This window comes from Hemiscyllium ocellatum, chromosome 11, assembly GCF_020745735.1.
Source record: "Hemiscyllium ocellatum isolate sHemOce1 chromosome 11, sHemOce1.pat.X.cur, whole genome shotgun sequence".
NCBI lineage: Eukaryota > Metazoa > Chordata > Chondrichthyes > Orectolobiformes > Hemiscylliidae > Hemiscyllium > Hemiscyllium ocellatum.
This window is the reverse complement of record NC_083411.1, coordinates 86,070,977-86,083,776: the sequence shown is the minus strand read 5'-3', so window position 1 is coordinate 86,083,776 and position 12,800 is coordinate 86,070,977. Positions and strand designations below refer to the sequence as shown.

The 12,800-nt window shown below is 42.0% G+C and overlaps 1 protein-coding gene across 3 annotated transcripts in view; it reads left to right on the top strand.

Moving 5' to 3' along the window:
* Window positions 1-10,309: 10,309 nt before the first annotated feature.
* znf711 (zinc finger protein 711) overlaps window positions 10,310-12,800 on the top strand; it is a 56,941-nt gene continuing 54,450 nt past the window's right edge. Inside the window, exon 1 of one of the 3 annotated variants that reach the window (XM_060832654.1) lies at window positions 10,310-10,962. The gene's annotated coding sequence lies outside the window, so the exon portion shown is untranslated. Of the gene's footprint in view, window positions 10,963-11,269; window positions 11,305-12,800 lie in introns of those variants that run through there. The other 2 variants (XM_060832653.1, XM_060832655.1) reach the window with 2 other exon arrangements.

The following is a 12,800-nucleotide window of genomic DNA, read 5'->3' as shown; positions in this document are numbered from 1 at the left end:
TAGCTGCATTGCATTTAAACACCATCCCTAAGTCAGTGCTAATGTGTCCCCAGTGGTCACTGTTGACTTAGAGTTTGTCATTGTCTGTAGGGGAAAATCACAATCAGGCAAGCAATTGGACAGTTCCAAACATGAGCTTTCATTTACAGTCAGAAAAGGGAACACGAGCAAAATGAATAGAGGCTGCATTCCCTGATAGTCGGCTGCATCGACCTCATCTACTAAAAGCAAGTATCAGTCAGGCCCTATCTGATCTCTGCTGTGCAATGCAACTGAGCTCTGTCATGCACAAGGACAGCTTGCTCCTCCCCAATTCCTTATCCTCCTCTTTGGGAGACTGCTCCTTTTCTTCCAGTTCATCAGCATCTTGCACATTGCCTCATCGTCTGTTCCAACTGTGCAGAGCACAGCACACCAGGATGACGCATCACTGTATCTGGTCTATATTGGAGCACCCTCCTCATCATGAGAAGGCTCATTATATTGAAATTTGCTTGAAACAGTCTTCCTTTCCCTCTGAGACGTGACATTATACTTTAATGCTGCCCACCTTGCTTCTGTACATTCTTCCTATGGAGGCCATGCTGGTGTCATTCCCTACATCATTCACCCTTTTATACTTTGAGATTACATCTCTCAAATCTTTGTCCCTATCTCAATAAATACCTCTGCTTTCCCTCAGCCAACTTGATTGTTCCACCCTTTTTTTTTTGGCAGTGATCACCTCTTTTACCACTACAGTCCCCTCTTGACAATCGACACGCTGACTCCAGGACTGTATTCACCCCCAGACCAAGGACTTTGATGAGTAGTGCTTATACATAACCAACCACACTTCAGACAGGTGTCTTTGCAGCTCTGTAACTGACAATTACAATTCCCCTGCCTATTTTTGTGTGCCATTAATATGGTGGCTATCAAGAAATGATTGTCCTTAATAGGCAATTCACTATTGCCTAGAGAGAAACTAGCCTTAAAACTCGATTCTGTCACAAACATTGCCACAACCCACGTCATTCTGGCCGCTGTAAGATCCTGTGTAGTTTTAGCTATTCTACGGCAATTTTCTGGAGGCCTGATTCTAAAGAACCAAGTCAGTTTCCAATTTTCTCTATTATTACAAAAGATGATATTATTTTTTTCAAAGTTCAAAAGTTTGGCTCTAAATAATGTTAGACTACTGAAACTTTTTAATTTTCTCAACAAGATGATGTCTGATCAATGTAAGGGTTTTCTCAACTTTGAATTTAGATTTTATTGTCTCGTATTAGAAATTGCACAGCCTCAGCTTACAGACATATTAATCACTATTGAATTAGATATATACAGCAGATACGCTGTCTTTGTTGATTCCAGAGTACGCTTTTAAAATTAGAGTCATAGAGATGCACAGCACGGAAACAGACCCTTCAGTCAAACCCGCCCATGCCGACCAGATATCCCAACCCAATCTAGTCCGACCTGCCAGCACCCAGCCCATTTCCATCCACACCCTTCCTATTCATACACCCATGCAAATGCCTCTTAAATGTTGCAATTATACCAGCCTCCACCACATCCTCTAGCAGCTCATTTCAGACATGCACCACGTTCTGCGTGAAAAGGTTGCTCCTTACATCTCTCTTATATCTTTCCCCTCTCACTCTAAACCTATGCCCTCTAGTTCTGGACTCCCTGACACCAGGGAAAAGACTTTGTATATTTATCCTATCCATGCCCCTCATAATTTTGTAAACCTCTATAAAGTCACCCCTCAGCCTCCGATGCTCCAGGGAAAACAGCCCCAGCCTGTTCAGCCTCTCCCTGTAGCTCAGATTCTCCAACCCTGGCAACATCCATGTAAATCTTTTCTGAACCTTTTCAAGTTTCACAACATCGTTCCGATAGGAAGAAGACCAGAATTGCACGCAATGTTCCAACAGTGGCCTAACCAATGTTCTGTACAGCTGCAACATAACCTCCCAACTCCTGTACTCAGTACTCTGATCAATAAAGGAAAGCATATCAAACGCCTTCTTCACTATTCTATCTACCTGCGACTCCACTTTTAAGGAGCTATGAACCTGCACTCCAAGGTCTCTTTGTACAGCAACACTCCCTAGGACCTTACCATTAAGTGTATAAGTCCTGCTAAGATTTGCTTTCCCAAAATGCAGTACCTCGCATTTATCTGAATTAAATTCCATCTGCCACTTCTCAGCCCATTGGCCCATATGGTCCAGATCCTGTTGTAATCTGAGGTAACCCTCTTCGCTGTCCACTACACCTCCAATTTTGGTGTCATCTGTAAACTTACTAACTGTACCTCTTATGTTTGCATCCAAATCATTTATGTAAATGACAAAAAGTAGAGGGGCCAGCACCGATCCTTGTGGCACTCCACTGGTCACAGGCCTCCAGTCTGAAAAACAACCCTCCACCACCACCCTCTGTCTTCTACCTTTGAGCCAGTTCTGTATCCAAATGGCTAGTTCTCCCTGATTCCATGATATCTAACCTTGCTAATCAGTCTCCCATGGGAAACCTTGTCAAAAGCCTTACTGAAGTCCATATAGATCACATCTACTGCTCTACCCTCATCAATCTTCTTTGTACTTCTTCAAAAAACTCAATCAAGTTTGTGAGACATGATTTCCCACGCACAAAGCCATGTTGACTATCCTGAATCAGTCCTTGTCTTTCTAAATACATGTACATCCTGTCTCTCAGGATTCCTTCTAACAACTTGCCCACCACCGAGGACAGGCTCACCGGTCTATAGTTTCCTGGCTTGTCTTTACCACCCTTCTTAAACAGTGACACCACGTTTGCCAACCTCCAGACTTCCGGCACTTCACCTGTGACTATCGATGAATCAGATATCTCAGCAAGAGGCCCAGCAATCATTTCTCTAGCTTCTCACAGAGTTCTCGGATATACCTGATCAGGTCCTGGGGATTTATCCACTTTTAACTGTTTCAAGACATTCAGCACTTCCTCCTCTGTAATGTGCAAGATGTCACCATCTATTTCCCTACTGTCTATATCTTCCATATCCTTTTCCACAGTAAATACTGATACAAAATATTCATTTAGTATCTCCCCCATTTTCTGTGGCTCCACACAAAGGCCACTTTGCTGATCTTTGAAGGGCCCTATTCTCTCTCTAGTTACCCTTTGGTCCATAATATATTTGTAAAAACCTTTTGGATTCTCCTTAATTTGATTTGCCAAAGCTATCTCATGTCCCTGTTTTGTCCTCCTGATTTCCCTCTTAAGTATACTCCTACTTCCTTTATACTCTTCTAAGGATTCACTCGATCTATCCTGTCTATACCTGACATATGCTTCCTTCTTTTACTTAACCAAACCCCCAATTTCTTTAGTCATTCAGCATTCCCTATATCTACCAGCCTTTCCTTTCACCCTGACAGGAATATACTTTATCTGGATTCTTGTTATCTCATTTCTGAAGGCTTCCCATTTTCTAGCCATCCCTTTACCCGCGAACATCTGCCTCCAATCAGCTTTCAAAAGTTCCTGCCTAATACCGTGATAATTGGCCTTTTTCCAATTTAGAACTTCAACTTTTAGATTCGAATGGAGATGGAGAGGTAAGTAGTGAGGGTGACAGAAAGATTCTGCAAAAGGATATTGACAGGTTAAATGAATGGACAAAAATGTGTTCGATGACATATAATGTGAGAAAATGTGAAATTATACATTTTGGAAGGAAGAAGAGGGAAAGATAATATTATTTAAATGAGGAAAGACTGCAGAAAGCTGTATCATAGAGGGATTTTGCAGTCTTTATGCATGAATCACAAAAAAACTCCTCTAAATTCAATGGGTAATAGGGAAGGCAAGTGGACTGTTGGCCTTTATTTCAAAGTGAGCTGAAAATGTGTTGCTGGTTAAAGCACAGCAGGTTAGGCAGCATCCAAGGAACAGGAAATTCGACGTTTCGGGCCAGAGCCCTTCATCAGGCATTCTTGATGAAGGGCTCTGGCCCGAAACATCGAATTTCCTGTTCCTTGGATGCTGCCTGACCTGCTGTGCTTTAACCAGCAACACATTTTCAGCTTTGATCTCCTGCATCTGCAGACCTCACTTGTTAATCGAAGATTTATTTCAAAGTGAACAAAGTATAAAAATAGGGAAGCCTTATTAAAACTATGCAGGCACTGGTCAGACAGCATCTTGAATACTGTGAGAATAGTTTTGGTCCCTTTATCTAAGGAAAGATATACTGGCATTGGCGGCAGTCCAGAAAGTTCATTAGGCTAATCCTGGATATGGAGGGATTTTCTTGTGAGGAGAGATTGAGTTGGTTATCCCTGTGCTCATTAGAATTTAGAAGAATCAGAACTGCCCTTAATGAAACATATAAGACTCTCAGGACATTTTACAGGGTAGATGTGGAGAGATTTTTTCCACCTTGTGAGGCAGCCCAGGACTAGACAGCATAACCTCAAAGGAGTCAACCATTTATTGCAAAGACGAGGATGAATTTTTCCTCCGAGGGTAGTGAACCTGTGCAATCTTTTTGGTGGTTAAGAATATTCAAGCTGTGACAGACTAATTTTTAATCAGTAAGGGAATCAAGGGGTATGAGAGAAAGACAGTAAACTAGATTTGATGGTTATCAGATCAGCCATCATCTCCTTAAACAGACCAAATAAGTTTGCAGATGACACCAAAATTGGAGGTGTAGTGGACAGTGAAGAGGGTTACCTCAGATTACAACAGAATCTGGACCAGATGGGCCAATGAGCTGAGAAGTGGCAGATGGAGTTTAATTCAGATAATGCGAGGTGTTGCATTTTGGGAAAGCAAATCTTAGCAGGACTTATACACTTAATGGTAAGGTCCTAGGGAGTGTTGGAGTGCAGGTTCATAGCTCCTCGAAAGTGGAGTCACAGGTAGATAGGATAGTGAAGGCGGCATTTGGTATGCTTTCCTTTACTGGTCAGAGTATTGAGTACAGGAATTGGGAGGTTATGTTGCGGCTGTACAGAACATTGGTTAGGCCACTGTTTTACTTTTTTTTAAATCAGATCTTATTCATCTACCATAGTGCAGTTAATCAGCACCCTCTTCTCATTCCTTGCGCTAGTTGATTGGTTAATCCCATCATGGTAAGTGAATCTTTCAAATGAAGCAAGTAGACTTGTAAGCATTGCAATTTTAGAATTTAAGACAGATTGGCACTGTACATTTGAAACATTTTTTCTCATTTTGAAAGTTGATCGACAGAAAGGAAGATAAAATATTCAGATTTACAAAGAAATAAATCTTATACCAAATCTTTCACTTACAATATTATGCATCTACCAACTAAGAAGGGTTTTATTACTTGGCTTGGGTAATACCTCAGCTCTCCGCATAACCTTACATATTGTCACTCAATTTACTTCTGAAAATTGCAGTAATAAATTGAAAATCAACTGAGCTTTATTTCCATAACTTAGCTGTCCAGCAGAGTGGAATCAGATTCACACTTCATTACAGCTTGCTGTTTGGTTTGTGAGAGTACTAGCCATGTAAATAGACAATAGACAATAGGTGCAGGAGTAGGCCATTCAGCCCTTCGAGCCTGCACCACCATTCAATATGATCATGGCTGATCATTCCTAATCAGTATCCGCTCCCTGCCTTATCTCCATAACCCTTGATTCCACTATCTTTGAGAGCTCTATCCAACTCTTTCTTAAATGAATCCAGAGACTGGGCCTCCACTGCCCTCTGGGGCAGAGAGTATTCCACACAGCCACCACTCTGGGTGAAGAAGTTTCTCCTCATCTGTCCTAAATGGTCTACCCTGTATTTTTAAGCTGTGTCCTCTGGTTCGGCACTTACCCATCAGCGGGAACAAGTTTCCCGCTGCCAGAGTGTCCAATCCTTTCATAATCTTATATGTCTCAATCATATCCCCTCTCAGCCTTCTTCACTACCTGCTGTACCTGCATGCTTGCCTTCATTGACTGGTGTACAAGAACACCCAGATCTCTCTGTACTGCCCTTTTACTTAAGTAAATTCCATTGAGGTAGTAATCTGCCTTCCTGTTCTTGCCACCAACGTGGATAACCATACATTTATCCACATTAAACAGCATCTGCTCACTCACCTAACTTGTCCAGGTCACCCTGTAATCTTCTAACATCCTCATCACATTTCACCCTGCCACCGAGCTTTGTATCATCAGTAAATTTGCTAATGTTATTGCTGATACCACCTTCTATATCATTAACATATATTGTAAAAAGCTACGGTCCCAGCACGGATCCTTGCGGTACCCCACTGGTCACTGCCTGCCATTCCGAAATGGAGCCGTTTATCACTACCCTTTGTTTCCTATCAGCCAACCAATTTTCAATCCAAACTAGTACTTTGCCTCCAATACCATGCGCCCTAAGTTTACTCACTAACCTCCTATGTGGAACTTTATCAAAAGCTTTCTGAAAGTCCAGGTACACTACATCTACTGGATCTCCCTCGTCCATCTTCAGAGTTACATCCTCAAAAAACTCCAGAAGATTAGTCAAGCATGATTTCCCCTTCATAAATCCATTCTGACTCTGTCCTATCCTGTTACTACTATCCAGATGTGCCGTAATCTCATCCTTTATAATAGACTCCAGCATCTTTCCCACCACTGAGGTCAGACTAACTGGTCTATAATTTCCTGCTTTCTCTCTCCCACCTTTCTTACAAAGTGGTATAACATTAGCCACTCTCCAATCATCAGGTGCCGATCTCGAATCTATCGAATTCTTGAAAATAATCACCAACGCATCCACGATTTCCCGAGCCACCCCCTTCAGTACCCTGGAATGTAGACCATCAGGCCCCGGGGACTTATCAACCTTCAGACCTAACAGTCTCTCCAACACCAAATCCTGGCAAATACAGATTCCCTTAAGTTCAGGTCCTTCAGTCACTGTTACCTCAGGGAGATTGCTCGTGTCTTCCCCAGTGAACACAGATCTGAAGTACCCATTTAATTATTCTGCCATTTCTTTGTTTCCTGCAATATATTCCCCTGTTTCTGTCTTCAAGGGCCCAATTTTAGTCCTAACCATTTTTTTGCCTTGCAACAACTTGAAAAAGCTTTTACTATCCTCCTTTATAATATTGGCCAGTTTACCTTTGTACCTCATTTTTCCTCTGCGTAAATGTGATCTTGAAGATCTTTCTCATTTACCATTATGTAGAGCATAATGTTCAGAGCTATTAGTCAAGATATAGGTTTATGGTTTGCTTGGATTTTAACATTTTTTTTGTTCTACTCTTAACCTTGTTATCCAGAACACAGCCACATTTGCTAAAACACAACGCTATGAATGGTGATTTCCGTATGGTATGTCCTCCTGAAGGCCAATTTTAATCTGAGGGGCTAGTAAATGAATTGCTAAGATATCATCATGGCACAGACACATGGCTTGAGGAATGTATATTTGCACACCAATTTCATGGAAGCTTCCAGATGATCATTTGTTTGTAGCAGCTGGGTCCCCAACATCGCTGCAGTACTGAGCCTCTGGGCAATGAGGACTATTACCTCTCACATACCCGCTTGCTGCTCCTGTTCCTTCCTGCGCATGTGGACAAAGTCTCTAAATGCCACCATCACAGGGTCCCTTCCTGCCTGGGCTAATTGGTGTCTGCTATAGATTCCAAAGCAGTCCTCTGATTACCAGCAACCCAGAGCATTTCTTCCTCAGCCAGTTGTGAAACTGTGGCAATGATGTGTTCATCAGCCTGTACTTCTGATTCTAATCTAGCAAATTGCCAATGCGTTGTCAGTATCTGAACTGGTAAGGAGTATAAGAGGCAACCTTGCTAATGCTTCCTTTGTGGCCTCTACATTTTCCTCCAGAGGGGTCTTAAAGGGCCTTTCTTGCTCTGATACTAAAGAGAGGAGTCACAGTCAAGAATTAGAAATTGTGTGAACTCTTCTTCAGAATTCACTAATCGTGTTCTAATTTGAAGGTTCCCCTGCAAGTCACAGATTACCTTGACTTGGATATATATTGTGTTTCTCTCATTGTCAAGGGGTCGGAATCCTGAAAATTCCTTATCAACATTATGGGCGCTTTCACATCAAATGGACTGCAATTGTTCAAGAAAACAGCTTTCACCTTACGTACAATTAGGGATGGGCAACTAGCCTATTCAAGTGCATCTACATCCAGTGAACAAATTTTCAAAAACACCATTTCCTTGGCCTATGTCCATACCCCCTGAATTTTTTAGTCCAAATATCTTTAACTTTCATCTTGAATGTACACAATGACTGAGGATTCACAGGTTACTAGGGTAGAGAATTGCAAAGAAAATTAAAACCTCAGAGAAGAAATTCTCCTCAGTTCAGTCCTAAATATCAAAGTTTCAGACTCTAAAACCAGGTGAAGCAGTTCCTCAGCACTTACCCAATCAGGCTTTGAAAGAATGTTTGATGTTTCTTTGAATTTTTTTTTTAAAACTTCAAATCTATACTTTATTCATTAAAATATATTTTTATAGAACACCTCTCACTCGTCTAAGCTCCAAAGAATATATGGAATCTATTGCTGAATTAATCTGAAGGAGCATTTCAAGCCATACATCTTTTGGTGAGTTTTACAAGACAAATATTGTTTGCACTGGGATTATAAGTTGTTAGCAATAAGCAATCAAAAATGTCAGAGGGTGAGACAATGGAGATTCTTCAATTAGTATGTCCAGGACTATAGTTTTAAGATTTCAGGAATTACCAGTCTTTCCTGATTACTCTAAATATTTTAGCTTCTGTGTTTCAGATTATTCTTATCGGTGAGCCTTAGCTCTTTATGCTCTAGACAAAGCTTAATTATCTCAATGTTGACATATACTTAATAGAAAACCCTCTTTACATCATTTCAGTACTACCTCTAGCTTGCACTTTCATGAGCGCTTTATTATAATGCAGATACAAAACCATATCATCGCTGCAAATGACAAGATTTTTAAAAATTGATTTAGGGGATGGTTGGACCAGCATTTGTTGCCCATCCAGATTTGCCTTGAGAAGGTGGTGAACTGTCATCTTGAATAATTGCTGCTTATCCATCTAGTGTAGGTACACCCACAGTGCTGTTATGGAAGGAATTCCAGGATTTTGACCCAACAACACTGAAAGAATGACACGATATTTCCAAGTCAGGACGACACTAGAATAAATGAGTATCTTTTTCCAGTAATTATGTTTAGCTATTCCTTAATGTAGTAGAAAACTTAACTGTTGTCCCAAATTGATACTATACCATGACATATTGGTTCCCTTTTCTCCCTTTTTGTCAAGTAGTCGGTGAATTCAATAGCTCATTTGGAAACTTCTGGACAGAATTATTTCAAAAACCAGTCAATTACGCAAAGCAATTCCAACCTAGTAATAATCTTTACACTTGGACCAGACTTTTAACAAACTGGAATTACATTCCAAGAGAACTTTCTGCCTATACTCGAGTAAAACAGGAGTGCAAATTCAGCTGGGTCGTGGCACTGATCAGCTAGTATCAGACAGACCTCCAATGCAAAACTTGACATTCAGTTCAGCAATGAAACTGAACATCAGGTGCTGTATACATTAGCGGCCAATTTGATATTGTCAATTTTATTCTATTGACCAGGAGAAAATCTTCAACGTTCAAAGTTGAATGGAGGGCTTTACCCATGATCCCCAAATTAAAGAATTCCCGTCTCCTCCCCGCACTCTCCTATTGGGCACCTGTCATCAGAAAACAAAATGGGATGAACAAATTATCAAAATTTAAATTTTGTGACTTTTTAAAATCTTTATCGAATGACAGAATTGCCTATAAAAAGTCTTTTAGTTCATTTGTGGTTGCAAGTGAAAGGAAAGTAAGCAAACTTTACACCAAGCAGAAAGTTTCTTTCAATTTCTTTTATCCACACCATTGGTTGAGTCTCAGGTCTGCAGTTTGAGAGAGGGCCATTGTGCTGATAAGATTAATTCTGCTATTTCTAGAATCCTTCTCTCTGGGTCGCGAGATTGCAGTTTATTTATGGCGATAAAATGAGCGGATTCTGGCCTAGAAAGTTTTTTTTTAACTATTCTGTCGTGTCTGGGACTGTCATGGGATGGGGGGGGGGGGGGGAAGAAAAAAAAACACAAAAAGTTTTACCACTTCTATTTTCCTGACCATTTGCGAGGATGAGCCCACTCAAATGGATCTGTAATTAATGAGACAATAGGTTTAGGAGAAAACACAGAAATAAAAATGTGAAAGAAATGGTCAGTGGGGAGACACTATGACGGGCCTGCAGTGTTTAAATCCCTGGCTGTGTTAAAATAAAGACATAGTTGGGGTATTGTTCAGTGAGAAGTTAGTAACATTGCTCGTTGCTTTTCTCTCTCTCTTTCTTGATGTTATTGTTTTCCTCCTAAAACAGTCAGTGGGCTATTTGCTCGGCTCGCTCTTACCCCCGGCCCCCGCTGCCCTCCGGCCGCCTCGCCTCACTTCGCCTCCCTCTGACGTAAGCCCGAGAAGCCGGTGCGCACTCAGCCCGCAGCCGCCCGCCCGCCCGCCCGAAGCCTAATTGGCGGGGCCGGAGCCAGCGAAGGAAGGGAGTGGGGTGGGAGGGGGCACGGGCGGCGACTGCAACCGCACAAGCAAGCGGCAGGCTTCCCCGAGTCAGCGGGGGCTAGGCCTCCCGCCTCAAATATCCACCAACCCGCAGAGAGAGAAAGAGAGGGGGAGAGAGGAAGGGGGCGGAATCCCGAGGGCGCGCCGCCTGAACGCCGAGGCTGTTAGGCCGGAGGTGAAGGCCGCACCTAGGCCGCGGCCTTTGCTTTTCCCACCGTCGCCTTAGCCCTCGTCCCGCGGAAGCCACCGCCATTTCGGCATAAAGGCCTGAAATCTCGACGGGACCGAGGACAATAATCGGAAGAGGCAGACTCCACAGGCAGTGAAAACGGCGGGAGGGATAGAGAGATTGCGGTGAGTTTGATTACTGCGCGCGCGAGCGAGCTCCGTTTTAACGTGAAATGTGAACGCAGGAGGAGGCGGCGGCGGTGGTGGGGAGAGACTGCCCCGCGCTCGGCGAGAGGTTTCGGCTCTGAGGCTGGGACGGAGGGATTCTCCTCGGGCGTCGGGGACAAGGAGCGTAACATGGCGGAGGTACAACATGTCGGCGGCTGGGCGGGTGTCAGGGCAGTGAGGCAGGCGGGCGGGCTGGGGTTAGGGGGGGAGCGGCCATCATCAGCATCATCCAACTCCCTTTACCCGTCTCTAAACTTCTCTGCAAAGGAAACGTGCTCTTCGCCTTCCACCAGAAATCAGGTCACTTATATAATCTGTGTTTGCGTGCACACTTTTATTCAGGTGGCTTCCAGCTTTCGCAACAAATCCGACTGCTCCTAGTCCTTGAATGACACGTATAAATTGCCTTTCAGTTGTCTCTTAAAATTTTAGATTGATGTTAGTTTTCGTGGAGCTAAATAGCACTACTCATTGCAGAGCCTATTGTAATGTCGTGCAGTGTTCCTGTGTCCTGATTTAGCTGGATTTACACTATGAATTGTTTTTTAAAATATTTCTTTATGATGGTTTAAACGCATGGTATAGATCGAAATGTAATTAATTACAATAGAATATTTCGCAAAGCATGAAATTACCAAATTGGTTAATCGTACAGTCTTGTTTTATCTTCATTTTCTCCCGGCCCCCTTTTTGTTAATCTCCACCCACTTTCTATGTCAGGATGACAAAACTGACGTTTTGCGCACTCCTAACGTGATCTCGTTGGCTTCCTGTACTGTACCTGGTCTCCTTTCTCTAAAGCCTGTGGAAAACTATGAGGGAGTAACAAGTGGCTATCCCTTCATACACTTTAAAATGAACATTTTAACGAGGCCGTATTCCGAGTACATGTCATCTTATTGTGGCACTTAAGAATTAAATTTTGTCGACTTAGTTGCAGCCTGTCAGCAGATTGATAAACATACTCATGGACATTTCCTTGAGAAGTCAATGCTTGTGTTGAATTGATGTGACTTTTGTGTTTTTTTTAATGTGATTCCCGTTTTTAGTTTGTTGAGAATACAATCAATCTTAGTGGTTTGTATCTGGAATAAGATGTGTACCTGATTGGCTTACATGACTGCTCCTGGTGATTATATCCAATGGATGTTACTCTGCAAGACTATTGGAGTTCCTCACTACTTTCTTTAAAATGCCCCTTGACAGAATAAAATTTTTAAAATATGCAAGTCAGCCAAATGTCACTAAAAAATGCTTGACAAAAGTCCCCATGCCTTGACGCAGAAACTTATAACCAGTCCAGAAAACGACAAAATGTTCCTGGGAATTAAACAACTGGATGTTATGCTTGTTTCATTTTATGGGGATTTATACAGTAAGCAAAGGTGTGGTTAAACTGAGAAATTGTATCTGAAGGTAGGAGGCAGAGCTGTGTGCAGTATAGCATCTTTTGTGAATTGTTGATTATTTCAAGGATCAAAGTTACTTGGCTTTACAGGCCCATACACAGGCCTTGCACATACTGTATTCCATTTATGATAGATTTTCAGTTTATATATGCAATAGAAAAACTATTGTAGAAGATTCACTTTCTTGATTGAACATTGTCTTTACGTGTACAATTACAAAAATGTTGATGCTTTGAGTTGGATAGAAGTAATGTCATATGATGTAGAAAGGATCTGCCCTTGGTATAGATATTTCAGAAAGTTAAGTAGGAAGATTACCCAGCTTCATTTCAAAAATCTTATCAGTTTTGTCACCATATATATGTTGTCTGTTTGCTAAACTGTAGT